General features: G+C 41.9%; 1 protein-coding gene across 6 annotated transcripts in view; it reads right to left on the bottom strand.

The window, feature by feature from the left end:
• Positions 1 to 21,183, bottom strand: part of fhip1aa (FHF complex subunit HOOK interacting protein 1Aa) — a 176,888-nt gene extending 155,705 nt beyond the window's left edge. For 2 of the 6 annotated variants that reach the window (XM_041201875.1, XM_041201856.1), the window contains exon 1: positions 20,816 to 21,132. The gene's annotated coding sequence lies outside the window, so the exon portion shown is untranslated. Of the gene's footprint in view, positions 1 to 20,472; positions 20,620 to 20,815 lie in introns of those variants that run through there. The other 4 variants (XM_041201884.1, XM_041201891.1, XM_041201850.1 and 1 more) reach the window with 3 other exon arrangements.
• Between the last annotated feature and the right edge of the window lie 599 nt (positions 21,184 to 21,782).

Here is a 21,782-nt window from a genome sequence, read left to right as displayed (position 1 = left end):
AGTTTGCAGAAAGACACAGCAACAGCAGAAAGGGCCTTAAGAACCAGAGGCATCATAAGGTCTCCAAACCTGTTCCTTTTTGGGTCCACTAACACTGGTAACAAGACCTCAAGCAACTAACATTGTGACCTACAGAAAGTCCATCTTTCTGAGAGAATCCTGAAAGCTACTTTGAAAAATGACTCCAGTTGTTGAACTTACCTAAACTCCTCATCAGCAATGAAGATGTCTTTTCCATCAGGCCTGTAATGTATGTTTTCCACAATAGGACAATAGAATGATTCCTTTTGTTTATAACTTGTAAATGTACACTATTCTCTTCAACTGTACCTTCCTTTAGTGTGTTTGTGTATGTGAATGTATGAGTGAGTGCTGTAGTGTTAGATTTCAGGGTGAGTGCACGAACAAACAATCTTCTACTTAAACCCATGCAAAGCTTGCTGCTGGTTATTTAAATTGTCCACACACTCTGGGGTTAAGAAACACACACATCTTTCTTTCAAAAGCTAACTCATTGCAGACCATAGGGAAGGGAACAGGGATTTCAGTGATGTTCTCTCACCCTATCCATAACACAAACACACACACGTGTACACACATGGCAAGTCAACTCACAAGTATAGTTATTTATTCCTTTCAAGCTTTTTTCTAATCTTGTTGTTTCTGCTTCATTAGTGCTAACTACCCATTTCACTTTGAGGCAGATGGCAATGAGTTGTTCTCTAACTTCTGTCAACACTTTCCTTGAGTCAACTGCTAGGAGACCATAAGAACAGCAAGACTGATTCGCTTTCTCAATCCTCTTTCCTAACAGCCTGGCTGAGATCAGGAATTCAATGAATGGAAAAAAATGAAAGGGAGAAAATCACATTCAAGTTTTGAAACAGCACAGAATATACACCACCTCAATGGGGTTTGTAACAATGCATACTCACGTTGCCTCATCATTTGCAGGAGTTGCTTTATCTTTCAACAATGTAGAACTGACATATGTTTAGGTTCAGGAACATGACATGAACCTAGATTTCAGTCCAGACTATCATGTAACAATAGCCTTCATGTAACAATAACCATTGCACTCCAGGCAGTTTTGCATTGTGTGAGATAATTTGACAATGTGATAAGGGGGCATTTAATTGCATGTTCTGTGTATTTTCAAACACAAACGTCAAAACTATGTGACATTTGCCCTATTTACTAAATTTATTTCCCTCTCCCCATGCCCCACATACCTATCCCAACCCCCATGTCAATGAAAATGAATTATCTTTCACACAGCACTCATAATACTGCTCAAACCACTTTCTTGATAGTCCTGCATTGCTTGGTATTTTCCCCATCTCCTTGTGGAAAAATTTATCTTCCATGCTGTTGGATGACACTTTCATCAAAAGTGCTGAGCATGGAATAAAGCCCACCTTAACTTTGCAAGGCATAGGACATTAGAAACAACAAAGCAATACCACCTCCTGCATTCTAGGAATTGACTGAACATTAAAAAAAATAGTTTTTTCTCTCGTCTTGAAGGTGATGACTAAAACTGGGGTACAATTCTCAGGGTATTGGTGGCCATTTTGGTACTACCAACCCGTGACCATTCACTTGTGATTGGTTGGCTACTTGAACAAAGAGGATGGATTGCGACTGCTTACTGACTGAACTATTGGGATAGTTCTGAACAAGATGCAACCTGACAATTATAAAATAATTCAACAATGAAAAGGAAACTGCCAAAATAAGTAAATACACCACCCAATATCGTATCAGGAATACAGCACAGGTTCCCAGCTTCACTCTCCAGCAGTTGTATCCCAGTGTCAATACTTAGTCAACGAATTAACATCTTAATATTCATTTTCCAAAGTTACACAGAACTTAAAGCACAGGAAGAGGCCATTCAGCCCAAGTGGTCTATGCTGATGTTTAGGTTTTGCGCAAGCTTTCTCCCACTATACATCATCTAACCCCATCAGCATATCCTCCAATACCCTCAGGTACTTAACTAGCTTCCCCTGAAATGCAGTTGTGCTATTTATCACAACTAATCTGTTATTACTCATTAAAAAAAAGAGATAGAGCAAGTTCAGGGACCTATAAACCAGTTAGCTCACCATCGATGGTAGAAAAGACAGTGGAATCTTCACTCAAAGATATAACAGAGAATATCAAGAAACCAAGAATATCATAAAGAAACAAAGAGTAGTCAGCAAAATTTCAAAAGCAAACCTCATACTTGCCCAATCTTATCAAATTATATGAAGAAATAACAGAAGAGTAGGCAGGGTAAAGTAGATGTAATAAATCTGGATTTTTAAAGACCTTTCATAAGGTAACACATAGTAGGCTCATGACTAATGTCAGAGCATTTGGAATCAAATTGGTCCTAGAACATGTGGAACACTACTTCCCATCTTCCATTAGTCTGAGCAAATATCTTTAACCTCTTGCCTGTTTTCTGTTTTATAGCCAGCTTGACATTCCCTATTTGCTCCTGGACTCCACACGTTCTGACATTAGTTAGGAGCATATTATTCTACTTTTCCAATCAAAGGCCTTCTAAAATCCAAGAAAATTCACATTACCACATTACTCTAAACTACCCTTTGGCCAGGATTTTCAGGCCCCACCAGCTGCCAGGATCTTCCGGTTCTGCCAAAGTTGAATGGGCTTTTGGCTGGCCCTCCAAATCCCCAGCACTCGGTCCCATCACAGTGGGGCTGGAAAATCCCAGCCTTTATGTTCATCTTTAAAATAAGTCAATAACGTTGGTTAAGCTTGATGTTCCCTTTTGGAATCTGTATGGACTATTCTTTTATTGTATTTTTGGATATTTTTCTATTGTAATTGTAAAGAACGTATCTTTTTATTTTCTCTTAGATTGTGGATTAGAATTACAATGGCTGCAGTTTAAAGGACATGTCCACTGGATGAGGATGAGAGATATATAAAATGTTGCACACACATGAAAGACAGGATGGTGCCAGAAAGGAGTCCTATACCAAGGGAGCTGCCTGACAACAGAGGTTTAATTGGCACCTTACCAGGTGACCAAGTTTTGTGTGAGAGCAGAGCTGAATAGCTCCTAGCGTGAAAGGAACAAGACCTAGAACCTCTTTCTCCTATGTGTGGAAGATTCCAGTAATTCCACAGCAGCAGAAAGCTCCTAGCCTGCAAAGAGAAAACCTCTAAAATCTTTCTTCATATCTCTATGACTTGCTGTCTCTCTGAGGAAACCCCTGGAGAAAGGAAAAGGGGAAAACCACTGTTAGAGACATTGAAAAGCAAGTTCTCAATCAGTGAATTAAATACTGAAATTGTTGGAAGACCACCTTGTGTCACGTACAAGAACTGAAAGGAATCTGGAAGACATTGATCAAAATCAACACATTGAATCCTGTACTCAAGAATTGGTGCTATTGAACTGTTTTATCACACCCTTAAAATCCATGTTTTGTGTATCTTGTGTGTGTGTGTGTGTGTGTGTGTGTGTGTGTGTATATATAGGGATTGAAGAAGGGGGTAGAGTTTAAGTTATAGTGTTAGAAATTAGCAGTTCATGTTTCTTTCTTTTGCCACTAATTAAAGACAGTTTGTTCAATAAGCAGTTACTTATTTATTAAGTTTACAAACCTGGTGCTTGTATTCTGTTAACCTAAATTAAACAGTTAGTAGAATTGGGGCAATCTGGTGGTGTGATCAAACTTTTCACATTTCTCGCAGCTCGGGAGACAGTGGACTTGAAGTTACATCGCACTATCCCCCAGGGAGACGTGACACTATTACATCTTTGAATAAAGAATCCATTATCTTTCCTACCACTGACATTTAAGTCAACGCGTCTGTATACAAATAGCTTTACCTCTGCTATCCCTTCCCTTGCTCATGTTAGTACTCATGGATACAATCCTCATAACATTTAGCCTCAAGTTTTTGATTAGTTTATCTATTATCTCTCTCCTTTCTATCTTAAATGTTTTGATATCTTTTTTGTTCTCTTCTTCTAATGACATGCCCATTCTCTTAGTATTTACTAGGGAGACTAAAGCAAAGTAATTATTCAATATTTCTGCCATTTCACTGTCATTGCCTGTGACAATGTGCTATGTATCCCTTAATGTCCTCATACCTATCCTGACTTTCCTTTTCTTATTATGTGTCTTCAGAATACTTCATTATTTCATTTTGTATTCCTTGATATTTTAATGTTTTAATTCATCTTTGCCATTTTTTTTACTTTTCATAACCTTGTATTCCCTATTATCATCCTCTCCGTTGTTGCCCATGTACTTAGTGTATACCTTTATCTATGTCAATTTTGCCCTTATTTCTTCATGTCTATGGTGTTTCATTACTGACATTTCTTTATTCATCTATATGTGTCAGCCATGGGTCAGTTGGTAGCACAATCACAAGGTTCCCACTCCACGGCTTAAGAACAGAAATATAGCCTGACACTCCAGTGAGTACTGAGGGAGATTTGCATGGTCAGAGGTGCCATTATTCAACTGAGACATTAAACCTGTTCGGGAGGATATTAAAGATCCCATGACAGGGGAAGGTGGCAGGTTGGATCAAAAATTAGCTCAATGACAGGAAACAAAGGGTAATGGTCGATGGATGTTTTTGCAAATGAAGAATAGTTTCCAACAGTGTGCCACATGGCTCAGTGTTGGAGCTCTTGCTGTTTGTTATATATATTAATGTATTAAATGTGGGAGGCATGATTGGGAAATTTGCAGATGACAAAAATTGGCCATGCAGTTGATAGTGAAGAGGATCGCTGTCGACTCCAGAATTCTATCAATGGTTTGGTTGAGTGGGCGGAGAAGCGGCAAATGCAATTCAATCCAGAAAAGTGTGGGGTAATGCATTTGAGGAGGGCAAACAAAGCAAGGGAACACACAATATAGGAAGTTATTGAGAGGGGTTGAGGAAGTGAGAGACCTTGGAGTGCATATCCACAAGTCCTTGAAGGTGGTAGGACAGGTGGACAGGTGGTCAAAAAAACATATGGAATGCTTTCCTTTAATGGGCGAGGTATTGAACATAAAAGCAGGGATGTAATGATGGAACTGTATAAAACACTGGTAAGGACACAGCTGGAATTTTGTGTCCAGTTCTGGTCACCACATTATAGGAAGGACATAATTGCTCTGGAGCGAGTGCAGAGGAGATTTGCAAGAATGTTGCTAGGGCTTGAAAATTGCAGCTATGAGGAGAGATTGGATAGGCTAGGATTGTTTTCCTTAGAACACAGGAGGCTAAGGTGTGACCTAATTGAGGTGTACAAAATTATGAAGGGCCTAGATAGACAGGAAAGACCTGTTTCCCCAAGCTGAGAGGTCAATTAACAGGGGGCATAGATTTAAGGTGATTGGTAGAAGGATTAGAGGGGTCATGAGGAAAAACTTTTTCACCCAGAGGGTGGGCACCTGGAATTCACTACTTAAGTTGGTGAATAAGGCTGAAACGTTCAACTCATTTAAAAAGGTATCTGGATCTGCATCTGAAGTGTTGTAACCTGCAAGGCTATGGACCAGGTGCTGGGAAGTGGGGTTAAAATGAGCATCTAGTTTCCTTTTTTCTTTTTGGCCATCTCAGACATGATGGGCTGAATGGCCTCTCTCTGCACCATTGCTTTTCTATGGTTCTGTGGCATTATTTTGAAGAAGAGCAGGGGACTTATCCTGAGTGTCCTGGTCAATATTTAGCCCTCATAATATCACATTGTTGTTGGTGCGAGTTTCCTGAATGCAAATTAGTTGTCATATTTCCTAAATTACAACAGTGACTTACACTTTAAAAGTACTTCACTCGACCACCTTGACAGTGAAAGAAGTGTGATATAAATGCAAGTCTTTCATTTTTTTTCCATGGATTTTTTTGGCAGAATGCATTTATCCTGAACTCTATTGATCACCATTTAAAATATTTTACATTGCTGCTCCATGTCTTTGTCAATATTTCTTTACAGTTTATTTTCCCTAGTCACATTCTCATCACCTCAAAATAATGTTTCCCCAATCTGTTGTTTTGGCCTATCTCAATCATTACCACAACCTTATTATTGTGTGATCACTATTGCCTAGGTGTTCCAATATGCTTGTTTCTCTTGTCTGCTTTGGTTCATTTTCCCTTATTTTACTCATTTCAAAACTTGCTTACATATTCCTTCTGTCATAATCCATCTATTATCAGGTGATCTGTAGAATATCCTTATTAGTGTGAATGATCCCTTTATCCATTATCTCAATCCAATTGTATTTTGTTTCCATCTTAAATGTTAGTAAGGTCCCTTTTTCTACTGTCATCATGTTATCTTTAGTTAGTACAGCTACCTTGCTGACCCCTTCTATCCTTATCCTTTCTAAATGTGTTTTAACCAGCAATATTTAACTGGCGGTCATCTTCTTTATGCAGCAATGCTTCAATTATCCCTATCACAACCAGTTCCTTGCTATGAATGATTGCCTCCAGTTCCATTTTGGATGTAGTGTACATTACTCCAAAATCAATATAATTTGTTGCTCTTAAATATAAAATAGCTGTTAAAGAATAATCAAAGTGCTATAACTGCATCTGTTCCCTAACCATCTATGTTACCCCTGTCCCTTACTTTTAGTCTCATCTCCTATATCTATCAGCTTTAGAGTTATGCCCATTGCATCAGCTCCCTCCTCCTGCTTTAGCTGTTTAAAGTCTTATCCACAACCCTATTGATCCACTCTGCTAGGAGTTTGGACCTATCACAATTCAGATAGAGTCCTAAAAATTGCATCCAGAACATTTCAGAATGTAACCTAGTGTACCTGAATGTGGTACATTCTCCCCATTTATGATCTCTCCACCCCACATAAACCAAGATCAGATTAAATAAATGAAATATTTATCTACAAAATGTTACCGAGCCAAGAAATGCAGAAGAAAAAAAGTAGCCTTTTAAAAGCGAAGGTTGGGCCCCCGGAGCAGTTTCTACGCATGCACTGCCCCTGGAATGGCCACACTTGCGCGGTTCGTTCACTTTTGACGATTTCAGGTTCTGCGTGTGCAGGTCGGAGAATGGCTACACATGCACAGTTGGTCGAGATTCCCATCTTCAAACCGGTAAATGGCCCTGCGTACATGCACCTGTGCAAAAGATATTAAAACAAAAGTGAAAGAGGGAAAGAAAATCAGATGACTCAGGAGAAAAATACCATTACACAGTGAGGCACAGAAGAAGCTAGACACATAAGTGGGAGCTGCAGAGAGCAAATTTCCCAGAAGAAAAGCAGAAAGTCCCAGAAACCTGGGAGAGGGACAGAAGAAAATCCCAGGAAAACAGTGAAGTCAAGGAACAAGAGCAAGAATTAGAAGCCAGTCATGTTCAGTGAAGTTAAAGTGAGGAGTGGAGGAAAAGGCTCTGAATCAGAGAGAAAGCTGTGGGGAACAGAATTAAGGCAAAGCAGGCTTGCGAGAAGCCAGAAGATCCGAGGAGGCAGCCAAAGGTTGGTGATCGTTTCTATTGGCCTGTGAAGCAGTGGTATTCTTTTGGCACAGTTGAGTCTCTGACAAGTGCATGGAAGGCAAAGCTTGAATGCATATGGCAATCCAGGGGAGAGGAACACGGAGGGAGGTGGATCCTTGTTCAAGGCATCTGACAGAAAGCATCATTTGGGAGAAGATTCCAAAGCGAGCTCTTCGAATGTGGAGATTGGAAACCCTCATGTGAAAGATAGAGTTTCCATAAGACGATTGGCTCATGGTGATTAGCGTCTGGGAAGTTGATGACAGATCCATAGAAGTTGCTTTGGTGACATTTGTCATTTGGTTTTGGAATGTGGTGTGTCTGACCACAGTTCGCCTATTAGTACATGGATGATATACATACTGTGAACATTAGAGTTTGAGATAGTGTTTGTAACTTGTGTTATTCTTATGAATCTGTATATATCTGTAAATGTATAGTTGTGGGTGAAGGAGTAGTGTAATATAGTTCATTCTTTCTTGTTTAATAAATTATTCCTTTGTTAAAAGTTCACCAGCAGACTCCTGTGAATGTGTTCAGTAACCGCGCTCCATGTTTCTAAACAAAAAAATAAAAGTCAGGATCCATCAAGCCAGGTTCCACCCTGGGATCTGACCTGTCCAGTCAGGTAAATGAAATATGTTTGTGGCTGCAATTCTGATTTAAATAATACTGCAAACAACTTCAGTTTTCCACCAATAACAAATGCTAATATTGGCATAAAACATCAGGATCAAATAACAAAATTCATATTCATTGAGAATTTAGGATCCCAAATGGAGTGCTGTGGTATGCCCCATGGGCCACATAGATGAGAACAAAAAACTAAAATGTTAATCCATGCCTTAAATGTCAGAGCAATAATTCATTAAATTAGCTCGGTGGACATGACAAAAAATTTTGGATGCAGTATTGGAGTATATGGGAGCCAATAAAAAAAATTGGGTTTCACCAGGACCACTCAGCTCCAGACTTCATTGCAGCCTTAATCTAAACATGAAAAAAAGAGCCAATTTCCAGAAGTGAGGTGAGAGTGACTGCCATTGACATCAAGGCAGCATTTGATAGAGTGTGGCATCAAGGAGTCCTGGGCAAAGTTAAAGCCAGTGAGAATTGGGGAGGGGAGGGGGATGGGGTGGGCTGGGGGCAGAAACGCTTCACTGGTTGAAGTCATACTTAGCCCAAAGGAACGTGGGGAATTGGAAGCCAATCTTCTCAGCCCCAGGAGTTCCTCAGGGTAGTTTCCTCGGCCCAACCATCTTCAGCTGCTTCATCAATGACCTTCCTTCCATCATAAGTCAGAAGTGGGACTGTTCACTGAGGTTTGCACAATGTTCAGCACCATTCACAGCTCCTCAGATACTGAAACAGTCCCTACCCAAGTGCAACAAGACCTGTACAACATCCGGGATTGGACTTTAAGTGGCAAATGTCTAGGCAATGACCATCTCTAATGAGAGAATCCAACCATCTCTCCTTGATGTCAATGGCATCACCATCACTGAATCCCCCACTATCAACAACCTGGGGGTTACCATTGACCAGAAACTGAACTGGACCAGACATATGAATACTGTGGCTACAAGAGCAGATCAGAAAATGGGAGTCCTGTGGTGAGTAACTCACTTCCTGATGCTGCAAAGCCTGTCCACCATGTATAGGACACATAAATCAGGATTGTGATGGAATACACTCCACTTGCCTGTATGCGCACATTCCAAGAATTTCAACATCACCCAAGACAAAGTATCCCAAATGATCAGCACTCTATCTACCAGTTTGAACATTCACTCCTGCCACCACTGGCACACAGTGGCACTGCAGAAATTCACCAAGGGTCCTTCAACAACACTTTCCAAACCTGCAATCTCTACTACCTAGAAGCAAGGACAACAGAAACATGGGAACATCAGCACCTGCAGGTACCCATCTGAGCCACACACCATCCTGACCTGATGAAATATATCACCGATCCTTCACAGTTGCTGGGTCAAAATCCTGGAACTCCATCCCAAACAGCACTGCTGGTGTACTTGCATCACATGGACTACGGCAGTTCAAGAGACGGTGGCTCACTTGAACTTCTGGAAGGGCAAATAGGGATGGGCAGGAAATGCTGGCTTTACTAATGATGCCCACATCCCAAGGATGAATTTTTTTAAAAATCAAGCACATTTAACAATAAAAATATTAAATTGACATAAGTTTACAAAAGGCAAATCATATCTAACAATTGTTTGTGCTGGGTAGCAAGTGAATGATAACAATGGAAATTACATTATAGCTTCAATTTCACAAAGCATTAGTGCACTCTAATGAATGAAAATTCTTCCTGTGTGGTTATGTCATTTTCACAGCCCATAATACTGCTGCTTAGGGTTGGGTAACACATCAAATATTTCAGCATGTGGATATAGACCTTCACATATATGGGTAGTTTATCTCATTAAAGCCACCAAGAGGAGAGAGAAACTACTTAGAGACTACAGGAATTTGGTCCATCAGGTCCCTGCTTTCCTCTATGAGCCACCTTGTCTATCTCACTCTCCTTCTCTGCTTTTTGATTGTGAATATACTCGCCCATTTTCCTAGACCCAATGTTAACCAAAGATATTAAGGAATAAGGAACAAACATGGGTATATGGAGCAAGATCACAGATCAGCCATGATCTCACTGAATGGCAGAACAGACTCAAAGGGCCAAATGGCCTCTAGCCTGTATCACTTAGCTACTCACATTCAGAAAGCTGAGGTGCATATCTTTTACCTAAAATGGTGTGTTTTAACAAAGAAACGTGAGCCTACCAGATGTCTGGACCCCTCCACCACCCCACCCCCACCCCAACCCCACCCCACTCAACCTGAATTTAACAGAAGGTTTGATCTTTGGGAAGAAATATTTCTACCTAATTTTAATTTAATATCTCAATGAGCACAACATTTATTTCCATTGAAAAAGCAAGTTAAAGACAACACAAACAACGAGTATTTATGGAACTATCATACTGAGAAATTCCATGGACAGCAAAGGAAAGATTTCACTTCTCTTTGCACCATGTTAAAAAAGCAGACAGGCAGGTGATTTTTAGTTCAAGTCCCTGGATGCTGACAACTGAACTTTCTGTTGCGGCAGTGACATTTTAAGGGAAGAACCATCTATTTTGCCAACAACCGGGAGATGCTTTTAGAATTAGAACAATGTCATACAGTAAAGAAAATAGAACCATTACTTCTCAGTGTCTCTCAAGGAACTTTTCCTCATTAACGTCTGTTCAGTCAGGAGTTATATCATGTAGTTCTGTTAATAAGATAGACACTGTATTCTCTTGCTTGCTGCGTAGAATTCATGATTATGTGTGACCCAAAGACACATTTTACTTAATTGTGTTTCTGAACACGTCAGAGCTCAGACAACCCACCATCTTTTATAGTAATACAAAAGCAAAACACTGTGGACGCTGGAAATTGGAAATAAAACCAGGAAATACTCAGCAGGTCAGGCAACTCCGTGGAGAAAGAAACAATGTTAACATGACCTTTCATCGGAACTGCTAAATTGTTGCACAGTTAGTCTGGGATCATCCTACATTTGCTTGAAGAGGCTGGGCTGTCAGTCCCAGATCAAGCACAAAACATTTAGGTTATTATTTCTGATTTGCAGTCTAATCCAGCTGTTTATGAAGCCTCATTGCCCACCCACCTAGGTGGTACATTACTCTTTGACTGAGGTACAGGCACCATGCATGAGAGAGCGAGAGAGAGTGAGTATGTTAATGTGTGCATGATAGAGGGAGAGAGAACGAGCATTCAAAACAAAACAGAACTAATAGCTCTTATAACAAAGTGCCTGGACTCCAGCGTGACCTGCTCTGAGCACTAGTGACAGTCACAAAAATTAAATTTATAATTCTCAGGCAGGTAAAGAGGGAACTGCATGGTGATCTCATCATACTTGCATTCCATGTTGCCTAGAAACCTATGGTGAGTATTACAAGGCACAGTGTTATCATTCTGATCCTGCATTTTAGCCACACCATCATCAAAGCACACAAAAAAACCAATGTTCTAAGGGTTGGGTTATTAACTGATATTATTCTGGGATGCATGGTTTCCAACAGAAGTTTAATTGTAGCTTAATTAAAATGTGTAAATATGGCCCAATTTGTCCCTGCATTGCGGTTGTATACGTTTATCTGGTCAAAGAAAAAGACGAACATCTTGGGCATGTCATAGGAACAAAATGTTTTGCGAAGTGTGAAAAGGAACAATGCTAAAATGAAGCTCTGAAGAGTAATACAGACTCGCAACGTTAACTCTGTTTCTCTCTTCACAGATGCTGCCAGGCCTGCTGAGTTTTTCCAGTTTTTCCTGCTTTTATTTCAGATTTCCAGCAGTATTTTTCTTTTAACACTAAAATGAGTCAGTGCAGACTGTTGGGTAGCAGAAGTAAAATTTAATGCAAAGCGAGGCCTTATTTATGCAAATAACTTTGTGACTGTGTGACCAAGAAATTTTGCTTATAACAAATGGCTGATTGTCACTGAAAAGCAAGGAGGAAAACTGAATTGCTTTTGTTTCCTATGCTGAGACCAGTGTTTTCTTTTCTGAGTCACACACCAAATACAGCCAAGAAGGTAGTCAAGCAACTTGTTTTGAAGACTCAGTCGAAGCTGCTCTCAAACTCACATAAAGGCATCAGCAGCTAGTGGCTGAGGGAAACTTTTCTTCCTTTCCACAGTAAGCACATGGCTAAGATGAAGCACCACTACTGTTACTTGGAACTAGGTGAAGTGTAATCAAACTGGTGAACCACGACTCTGGGGCACAGCACATTGGATGCTGCAAAACATTACTCGGGGGTGGCAACCGTCCCCTTTTCTAAATATTCATTTTAAGGATATGGGTGTCGCAAGGCCCCTATTTATTGCCCATGCCTTGTTGCTCTAAGAAGGTTGTAGAGGGCTTTCTTTTTAATAGTTTTTGATATAATTGGGAGTTACTTATAAAACAGAAAGGGTAAGGACAACACAAAGGGCCTAATCTATCCCAGGATAGCAGGTGTAAAAAAATGGACACAAGTGATCCAGTTAAGGTTTTATGACAATCAAACAGCTTCATTGTCACTTTTGCAGGGGCAGAATATTGCTGTTGGTGTGTGGGGGTGGGCCCAACACGCCGACGGGTAAAATGATGCGTGATGACATCGGGTGTGCGTCACAACGTCATTGCATGTCATTCCGATATTTCGTTCAGCAGGCACACGCTGGAGGTGGCTGCGCACTCGCCAAACTGTCAATGGCCTATTAAGGCCATTAAGAAAGTAATTAAACTTGTTAAAAACGCTGCCATCCAACCTTAAGGTTGATGGGCAGGCGAAGAGCCCAAGCGGCCTTCGCGTTTTTCAGGAAACATCATCCACGGGCGGGATGAGGTTTCCTGAAGGTTTTATAAAATAATTAAATAAATTTTTCAAACTTCACAAACATGTCCCAGCTCATGTGACACTGTCACATGAGGGGACGTTTAAATACATTTAAACACATCTCCGTGCCTCAGGGAGATTGCTGTACTTTTTTGTGCGCATGCATGAAAGAGCGCAGGCCCTGACTCTCCCTACCCGCACAGGTAGTGCATTACATTGGGTGGCCCTTAATTGGCCTGCCCACATAAAATCGTGGCATGCAGCCAATCGTGGGTGGCGAACAGCTCCACGCCCATTCCCACCTAGCCTGCCCACCATAGGAGAAATTCTCCCTTTTTATTTCCAGATATTTTTAAAATGAAGCCTGAATTCAAATTGTTAAACTGCCATGGTGGGATTTGAATTCATGTTCCCTGGGTTATTACTCCAGGCCCCTGCATCATCACTATACCACCTGGACTGCTCCTGGATATTTATGAGCAGCTGACTCAGAAGAGGCATCACCCGAACAGGGTACCTGTTTGTACCCTTGGCCAGGGCCTGGTGAACATGTGGGCTGTAATACAAATTGAAGACATAGGACTTCTTTTAAATAGTATTCCTTGTGGAAGTTCCCCTCCAAGCCCCTCACTATCCCCCATCCCAGCTTGGAAAGGTATCATTGCTCCTTCTGTGTCACTGGGTCAAAATCCTGGAACTTCCTCCCCAACAGGACTGTAGGTGTACCTACACCATATGGACTGGAGCAGTTCAAGAAGGTAGCTCACCACCATCTTCTCAAGGGCAATTAGGGATGGGCAATAAATGCTGGCCTAACCAGTGATGCCCACATGTGAATTAAAAAGCATTAGCTATGTTGTGACTATTTATTGTGTGTTAATTTTCTTTTCTACCCCCCACCATTGGTGAAGTTTCTGTGTTCTTCCCTTTTAATTGGTTAGCATATTATGCAAAACCTTTAGCCAAGTTTCAATTTTATTCCCAAATACATTTCTAGACAAAAATATTTCCACTTACACTACAGCAAAAACAAATCTCAAACACTCAGCCACCAAAATATTTCCCACCTAGAGTCAGATTGATAGGACAGCTCTTGGATAATAGTTGTTGCTTTAAACCCTACTCCACAGCAGCACCTATCTCCTCCCCTGCACTCGTGCTGGGATAAACTAACTTTTAATTTAACTTTCTTTCTTTTGTAACTCAGCCTGCCTCTTGAACGTCCAGCTCCAGCATCTTCACATCCAAACCTTAATCTAGCCCCTTCGCCTTCACTGTAACCTTGACACAAGCCTCTAATTGACTCCCATCACAGAACATCTGGACCCAAGCAGATAGAGACAATGGACAGCATCTCAGTCTGTGAGGAACACCACAGGAGATCCATCATCTGGAAAATATATATTTCAACAACAGCGATGCAAGGATTCAAACTGAGAGGCCGAGGCACAGTTTGTTTTCCACAAGTGGATAGTTGGCTTGACCCAAGTTCTAGAATTCCTTAAAACAAGACCCACCTCCTGCTCCCTCAACCCTATTCCTACTAAGTTCATGACCACTCAACTACCCTTCCTGACCCCCATGTTAAATGATATTTTCCTTCTCTTCAGGTAATGTTACCCTCTCTTATACATCTGGCATCATCCCCTTCCTCAAAAAACCCACCTTTGACCTTCTGTCCTTGTCACCTATCAAGCCATCTCCAACCTCCTTTCCCGCCCCCAGTTCTTGAATGTGCTGCCACCTCCCCTGTGAAGTGCCTTGGGACATTTTACTACATCGAAGGCACTTTATAAATGCCATTTGTTGTTGAGTTCTATCAAGTGTGGCATGCAATTCAAGGATTTAAAAACAGGCCTTCCTAATATGTAGAAGAAAGAGATTCTTTTCTCATTTAATGTTTGTGCAAGAAATGGCACAATGTGTGAAGACCATGTTGATAGAGACAATTCTTTGAAAATGTAATGAATAAAGTTACTAGCTGCTTCCTTTAGTCACTACTGACCAATCAAATTAATAATATAAACAGAAAATTCTGGAAATGCTCAGTTGGTCAGGCAGCAACTGTATCGAGAGAAACACAGTTAATGTTTCAGGTCTGTAACTTTTTTGTCAGAACTGGAAAGTGTTCGAGATGCAATAGGTTTAAATCAAAGACAGAAAAGGAAAGTGGGGAGAGAAGAGGGAAGAACAAAAGGCACTTTTTATGATTGAGTGGAAGGCAGGAGCGATTTAAATGATAAAAGGGATGATGGGGGTGCAAGGCAAAAGGGAATAATAAAGTAACAAGTAGAGGTCCAGAGGAGTTGAAGTGACAACAGCAGAATCATTACCATCACCCGCTGTCTGACAAAACATTGAGTCCGAAACCTGTAAAATTTCCTATAGAAAAACGGTGCTATTCCTCAAGCTTCTTTTGAGCTTCAATGGAACAATGTAGGAGGCTAATGGCAGAAAGCTCAAGTGGGAGTGGGGCAGAGAATTAAAATGACGAGGAATGGAAGGTTGGGGTCATGCTTACGGACTCAGAGGTGCTCAGCAAAGTGATCAATCTGTGTTTGGTCTCCCTGGTATACAGGAGTGATCACAGTACACTAAATTTAAAGAAATACAAGCAAATCGCAGTTTCACCTGAGGTATCTAGGGCCCTGGATGGTGACATAGGAGGAGGTAAAAGGGGAGGTGTTACATCTCCTGCGCTTGCGTGCCATAGGGAAGTGAGGGGGTATTGGTGGTGATGATACAGCACAACAGAGAGTGTTACAGCAGACTCGGTCCCTTCAAAATGCTGAAAGGCAAAGGGAAGATGTGTTTGCTGGAAGTATTATGCAGGAGGTGACAAAAATGATGGAAGAATATGGAGGCTGGTAGAATAGAAGGTGAGGACAAGAGGAACCCTATTGCACCTGGGACCGAGCTGAAGGGTGGGAACAGGAGTCCAGGAAATGGGAAGGGCACATTTGAAGGTACCAATGACCTTGGAGGGAAATTCTCGACTGATGATAAAGGAAGACATATCAGAAGGTACATCGACAGAATAGATGCGATGGAGATGGGAGAGAATCCTTAACAGGAAATGGGATGGGAGAAAGTGTAATCAAGGTAGCCGTGGAAGCTGGTGGGCTTAGAAAATATATTGGTTGACAAACTATCCCTGGAAGTCGAGATAGAGAAGTCAAGGAAGGCCACTGAAGAGTCAGGCAGCAGGGGTGGAGGTAGGAAGCAAGGTTGATGAAATTTTCCAGTTCAGATAAGAGCAGGAAATGGCACTGATAGTGTCATCAATGCACCAGAAAATGAGAGGACCTGAGGACTGGAATAAAAGTGCTCCATGTTATCATACAAAAGGGCAGGCATAGCTCAGACCCATATCGGTTCCCAATGTGATACAAGTTACAGCAACATATTTTAGAGGAAACAAGGAGAGTCAAAGAAGTAGTAGTTCAATGTGAGTAAGTTCAGCCAGCAGAAGGAGGCTTGTGAAAGAGGGGGAATGGTTGAGTCTCCATTCAAGGAAGAAGTGAAGGACCTCTATGCCATCGTGGTGGGGACTGGTGGTGTAAGAGGATCAGAGGTCCATGGTAAAAAGGAGATGGTTAGGGCCAGAAAGCTGGAAACTCAAAGCGGCAGAGGGCATTGGAAAAATCACAGATGCAGATCAGAGGAGACACGGCAAGGAGAGAAAGAGAAGATGAAACAACGTGTATTTATATAGCACCTTTAAAGCAGTTAAACATGCCAAGGTGTTTCACAGGAGTGTCAAACAAAATTTGACACCAGGCCACAGAAGGAGATGACAAAATGCTTAGTCAAAGAGGTAGGCTTTAAGGAATACCCTAAAGGAAGAAAAAGAGGTAGAGAGACAGAAAGATTGAGGAAGGGAATTCCAGCCCTTAGGGTCTTGGCAACTGGTGGGGTAGTTAAAATTGGGGATGCTCAAGGAGGCCAGAATCGGAGGAACACAGACATCTCAGAAGGTTATGGGGCTGAAGAAGATTACAGAGATAGGGAGGAGTGAGGTCATTAAAAGGGTTTAAAAACAAGGATGTAGGTCAGTGAGCACAACGGTGACAGTTGAACATGACTTGATGAGAGACAGAGCACAGGCAGCAAAGTTTACGGAGGTCAGAAAATGGGAGGCCAGCTATGATGGAATAGTCTCGCCTGGAGCTCACAATCTCTGAGGAGGGGATCACATCACTTGGGGCAGAGGATGAGGAAGGAAAGCAGTGAAGATGTCAACATTTTTGTGGGATTTAGGCAGGCGGAGAACAAAGGTTTTAAATGAGGAAAAGAGAGGAGCATCAAAATGAGATGCTCAATGGAAGAGAAATTGCCACAGGATTTGGGGATAGACTAAGATTTGATTTGGCAAAGCCAGCATTTATTGCACATTCCTAATTGTCATTGAGGAGATGATGGTGAACCAAGGTCCCTGTGGTGTAGGTACACCCACAATGCTGTTAAGGAGGGAGTTCCACTATTTTAAGCCAATAATAGTAATGGGACAGCAATATAGTTCGAAGTCAGGATGGTAACTTGCAAGTGCTGGTGTTCCCATGCCTCTACTGCCCTTGTTCTTCTAGGTGGTAGAGGTCATATGGGTTTGGAAGGCGCTGTTGAAGAAGCCTTGGCAAGTTTCTTCTGTGCATCTTGTACATGATACACACTGCTGCCACAGTGCACTGGTGGTGCAGGGACTGAATATTTAAAGTGGTGGTTGGGGAGGTATTGATCAAGCAGACTGCTTTGTCCTGGGTGGTGTCGAGCTTCTTGAGTGTTCTTGAGCTGCAATCATCCAGGCAAGTGTTCCATCATATTCCTGACTTGTGCCTTGTACATGGTGAGCATGCTCTGGGTAATCAGGAGGAGAGTTATGTGGCACAGAATTTCCGGCCGCTGATTTGCTCTTGCAGCAACAGCAATTTTTGTGGCTCACCCAGTTAAATATCTGGTTAATGGTGATCCCCTGGATGTTGATAATAGAGAATTTAACAATGGCAATGCTGTTGAATGTCAAGGGTGTGTAGGTAGATTCTCTCTTGTTGGAGATAGCCATTGCCTGGCACTTGTGTTATAAATGTTACCTGGCACTTATCAGCCCAAGCCAAAATGTTGTCCCAGGCGTGCATCATTACTGGAGGAATTGTGAATGGAACTGAATGCCGTGCAATCATCAGTGAACATCCCCATTTCTGACTTAATGATGGAGGCAATGATGAAGCTGCTGAAGATGGTTGGGCCTAGGATGCGGCCTTGAGGTTCAGGTGATTGTCAGAGGCCAACCACAACCATCTGCTTTTGTTAGGTATGACTCCGACCAGTGGAGAGTTTCCTCCTCATGCCCATTGGCTATTTGTTCCAATGCCATCCCCTTTTGACTTGCACTTATTGTCACTTGTGTCAGGTTGATCTCTCCTGCCTTCTATCCTATCAATGACCTTCCTTTTCTTCTTTTCTCCCCTCCCTGGCCTTTCCCTGCCACGATGTTTGCTTAAAACTGGTTATGTCTGTAACATTTTCCAATTCTGACAAAAAGATCACATAACTGAAACATTAACAGTTTCTCTCTACAAATGTTGCCTGACCTGCTGAGTATTTCCAACAATTTCTGTTTAGATTTCAGATTTCAATCCGTAATATTTTACCTTCTGTATAAGAGTAATGTTTCACAGGGAAAACAGAAGCCTCACACCATTACCAGCGGCTTGAACTGTAACTGGCTATAATTAACAAGAAACAGCAATGAGCAAAAAGTAAAATATCTCCATTACAACCATTGGTCCTGCCAGTCTGTGTTCCTCCTCCAAAACAGATGAACAAGAAACATATTCCCAAAGCACTGTTGTGCATTAATAGCCAGGGGCCTGAGCTGCCATGCTACTCTGGTACAGGAAGGGACATATTACTAAGTTAAACAGCTGTTAAACTTCAACCTGATGGACATGGAAAGTTTCCCCTTCCTGAATGAGCTGTTTAAAGATTTCTAATACTAGCTTCTCATATGGATCTAGTGAAGGTAGATGTTCAAAAACATCTCACCAGTGTTAAGCTCATTAGAAGTTGGACAAGTCAGAACCACTTAGAAAGTTGTTAGTCACACCATACAATCCCAAATTCAAAACACAAACTTGAAACATAGCCACAGTTTACTTGCTAGAAATTGTTTCTAATTATTATTTCTAATTCATCCTGTGCTCCTACCATGAACAGAGATCAATAAATTGGATAAAGGATTCCCTACAACAATCATGTATTTACTCAAGGCATCTGAAGAGTATTTTGCAAAGTTGATCTTTGCTGTCCTACTGACAAACATTAGCTGTAATATCAGGAGAAGCTGATACGTAGCTTGAGCACCACAAGAGTATGTGCTCTTGGCTACCAAACCCTCTAAAACTATGGCAGTGAAAACAAAGACCACTAAATGCTGTTGCAGCGGAAAAGCACAGCCGTACACCTCGAACAGAGTGCACCTCTCCACATGAACTTTCCAGAATCATTCGCAAGCAGCTTTCAAGACTCATTTTTTCCAATGTTACTGCCTACAGTGACGGAGTAAATCTATATCTGGTTTTATTACATGGATGCAGAATTTTTAACCAGTAGATTAGGGATCAAACTCATCAATATCCCATCATGCTCTCGTTATCACACAATGCCACGTGCACTCACTGCCCTGGGAATAATGGACATTACCAATATAAAATAAAACATTGCAATCAAAGGACAATTGCACTAAAACAGCTTTACCACAAAAAACGTAATTATTTCAACCATGGAAAGTTTTCAAAATACACACTTCTACTCATTCCATTAAAACAATTTTCCAGACTTTCAAATGAATGTTAAAATAACTTTAAAAAAATACATTCTAACGATGTATTTTAAAGCGCAGTCTAATCTGCTTACTCTGGGTTCTGTCACAGCACTAAAAGAGTTAACAATAGTGATGTAACGTCCCAAAACACATCTCCTTAACAACCGTTCCAGCTCAGTTCCAAGGGACACGTCACATGATAATTCTCGATTCAACCTGCCTACCCCAGGAAATAGTGCACTCATATGTTTCAAGAACATGTCCCCTTGGCATGTTGTTCCTTCAGTCCTGGGTGTGACTTAACAAGGGAGTAGTGAAGACCTAAGTTTATTCCACATAAACCAAAGTCTTTTACATTCCAGCCAAACCGGGAAAAAAAGCTTTAGTTAAAAGGAATGACCTGTTTCAGACCGATCGACATCAAGTTATGTTCTATTTCCAAGTGTTGTGTTCCCATCCCAAGTAAAAACAAAGTTGTATTCAGTGTAACCGAGCTGGTTATCTGAAGGATCTTAAAGGCAATGAACGACTGTCAAGACAACCAAGTGAAATGCTGTGAAAATCTAACCTCATTGCAATATTCTGTCAATTCCCCTCTCTTCCGTTTGCAAACACATTCTATCATGACTGTCCTTTCCTCTGGGCAAGAAAACCAAACATAATTAACCAATAAAACAACAGAGAACTGGAAAAGACAGGTGTCGCCGGGAGCAGGTACATTACCTTAAACTAGGCTCTTCCAGTTAAAAAGTGTAAACTTGCTCACATGCACATTGCCGGTAATTGACCCGGTTTCCCTGGCAGAAGGGGTTGAAACTCCTATGTGGAAGATATGATGGGAGAGTAGCTCGATTCCTGATGGGAGAGTAGCTCGACACAGAGTTTAAATAAAAGGGATCGAGTTACCCCGATGGGCAAAACCACGCACAAAATGACACAGTATTCCGCTGGTGGATTAGCAGCTGAGGGAGGGAGGGAGCAACACACAAACAGTAAGGGGCTTTAAACCTCTCAAATCCCCAGCTCAGGCCTGCCAAGTGTAGCAAAGTGGGACATTTAAACTTACCCGCTTAAGGCTTTGCAAAATTACTATCGCCACCTTCTCTTACTCCAGTTACTTGGCTCTGCCCACTCCCGGATCACCCCCGGAGTCTTGTTCCTTCTATTTCCCCTTCACTAGGATCAGAAAGCCAGGTGGGTGGGGGAGGGAGAGCTTTCTGCAGTTTCTAATCCCCTGGATCAGGCAGTCTCTTCCTCCCAGCTCAAAACACAGATAAGTTGATCAGCTCCTCCAAAGGCACCTTAGTGACACCGCTTCCCCCAGGGAATTGGGGAATGGGGGAGAAGGTGTAATAGGAGAAATGAGAATGATGCCGGTGAGTGGAGGAGTGCCCAGGTTGTGGTAAGTGATGTGCAAAGGCCGGTGGGTGGGGCTGTGAAAGTAACCTGTGTTCAGAGAGGAGCGGAGCCCAGCCTTCCCGGGATAACACCGCCGCCAGAGGGAGCCGCCCCTCCACACACCGGACACCAGGCACTCAGTGCTGAGGCTGAGACTGGGCTCAGTAAGTACTGAGAGCCAGTACCCTGCCACTGGGTTCAGCATGCACCGAGTGTCGGTTATGCTGTCTCTCGGCTCAGCATGGGGCACCCGTGATAAACCAAGATCCAGTTGGGGTTTCGGCGGCTGTGTGTAGATTTACTGAGCACAGAAGTTGCCCCAGTTCATCCTGAGCTCAGTCTCTTAGCATGAGTGCCCAGTACCAGGGAACCAACACTCCGTCCATGCTGAGCCTATGTCAGGGGGCATCATTAATATTCTTTAGGTAGACAAGTAGAGCTCAGTGTGGTTCTGGGTTGTTTATAAATTCACCCAGAACAGAGAAGACCATTCCACAGCAACCCCCCTCCCTCCGCCACTGCTTATACTGGATCTTTGAGCTATTCATTTAGTTCCACTCCTCTGCTTTTTCCCTATATCCTGCATTTTTAACCTTATCCACACTATATCCAATTCCCTTTTGAATGAAACTATT

The sequence above is a fragment of the Carcharodon carcharias genome, chromosome 1, assembly GCF_017639515.1.
Source record: "Carcharodon carcharias isolate sCarCar2 chromosome 1, sCarCar2.pri, whole genome shotgun sequence".
Classification (NCBI taxonomy): domain Eukaryota; kingdom Metazoa; phylum Chordata; class Chondrichthyes; order Lamniformes; family Lamnidae; genus Carcharodon; species Carcharodon carcharias.
Note: the sequence above shows the minus strand (reverse complement) of the source record. Positions and strands in the feature narration are given on the sequence as shown.